At 46.2% G+C, this 1711-nt stretch overlaps 1 protein-coding gene across 1 annotated transcript in view; it reads left to right on the top strand.

The window, feature by feature from the left end:
• Window positions 1-1711, top strand: part of LOC112070463 (tumor protein p53-inducible protein 11) — a 119574-nt gene that overhangs the window by 110960 nt on the left and 6903 nt on the right. The window lies entirely within an intron of this gene.

Here is a 1711-nt window from a genome sequence, read left to right as displayed (position 1 = left end):
TCTCGTAGTCAGCAGCCCAGTCAGTCAGGTGCAAGTCAGCCAGCCCAGTTCAGTCCGGGTGCAGTCTCTAGCAGCCACCAGTCCAGTCAAGAGTGGCCGTCAGCAGCCAGTCAGTCGGGTGCAGTCTCTAGCGCCAAGCCAGTCAGTCGGCCAGTCAGTCGGGTGCAGTCAGTCGGGTGCAGCCAGTCAGTCATTTAATGTTGTGTTGGCGGTGGTCCTGTTCACTTCAGGGTTCAAATAGTATTAGTTTTCTTTCAAATAGTTTTAGCTATGTTTTTAATTGAGCTTGCCTGGCACCGTAGAACTAATGGAATTGTCTCAAAAGTGAACCCAGGTCTATTTCTCTTAACATGTTGTGGTGACTGTGACACCATAGACAGAAAAGTAGAGCGAGAGAGATCTAGTAAGGTTTATATAACAAGCCTACTGTGAGATGAATAAATCCCACTGTTGGAACCTGGGTWTACTAAGGTCGTTATGGAGAAGTAGTGAAATTAACCGGGGACCACTAAGGTCATTATGGAATCAAATCAAGTTGTATTTGTCACATGCGCTGAATACTACAGGTACCTTACCGTGAAACGCTTTACTTACAAGCCCTCAACCAACAATGTAGTTCAAGAAATAGTTAAGAAAATATTTGCTAAATAACCTAAAAGTTCTAATAAAAAGTAACACAATAATGAGGTTCTGTACAGGGGGTACCGGTACCGAGTCAATGTGGAGGGGTACAGGTTAGGTGAGGTCATTTGTACATATAGGTTGGGGTAAAGTGACTAGTTAATGACTTGGGTGACTGGTGTCTTTGACACTTTTTTGGGGGGGCCTTCCTAGAAATAGATTTTGGACATTTCAGAAGGTCCTGAGAACGTTGATATACAGCGTATTCGGGAAAGTATTCAGACCCCTTGACTTTTTCCACATTTTTGTTACATTACAGCCTTAAGTATTTAGACCCTTTACCCTTTACAGCCTCATCTTCTTGGGTATGACGCTACCTGCTTGTCACACCTGTATTTGGGGAGTTTCTCTCATTCTTCTCTGCAGATCCTCTCAAACTCTGTCAGGTTGGATGGGGAGTGTGAGATCGGTGTTCAAGTCCGGGCTCTGGCTGGGCCACCCATGGACATTCAGAGACTTGTCCCGAAGCCTCTCCTGCGTTGTCTTGGCTGTGTGCTTAGGGTCCTTGTCCTGTTGGAAGATGAACCAGTCTGAGGTCCTGTGTGGAGTGTCATTGAGATTGCGTCATCTGTGGATCTGTTGGGGTGGTATGTGAATTGGAGTGGGTCTACGGTTTCCGGGATGATGGTGTTGATGTGAGCCATGACCAGTCTTTCAAAGCACTTCATGGCTACTGACGTGAGTGCTATGGGTCGGTAGTCATTTAGGCAGGTTACTTTCGCGTTCTTGGTCACAGGGACTCTGGTGGTCTGCTTGAAACATGTATTACAGACTCGGTCTGGGAGAGGTTAAAAATGTCAGTGAAGACACTTGCCAGTTGGTCCACGCATGCTCTGAGTACACGGCCTGGTAATCCATCTGCCCCGCTGCCTTGTGAATGTTAGCTCTTCCCAAGGTCATTATGGAGAAGTAGTGAAATTAACCGGGGACTACTAAGGTCATTATGGAGAAGTAGTGAAATTTTTCGACTTAACGTCGTCCCATAAATGACCGTTGGGTTAGTCCCCCAGCACGGATATAATTTCCACTA

This window comes from Salvelinus sp. IW2-2015, unplaced genomic scaffold (genome assembly GCF_002910315.2).
Source record: "Salvelinus sp. IW2-2015 unplaced genomic scaffold, ASM291031v2 Un_scaffold1334, whole genome shotgun sequence".
Classification (NCBI taxonomy): domain Eukaryota; kingdom Metazoa; phylum Chordata; class Actinopteri; order Salmoniformes; family Salmonidae; genus Salvelinus; species Salvelinus sp. IW2-2015.
This window is presented reverse-complemented; position numbering and strand designations above follow the sequence as displayed.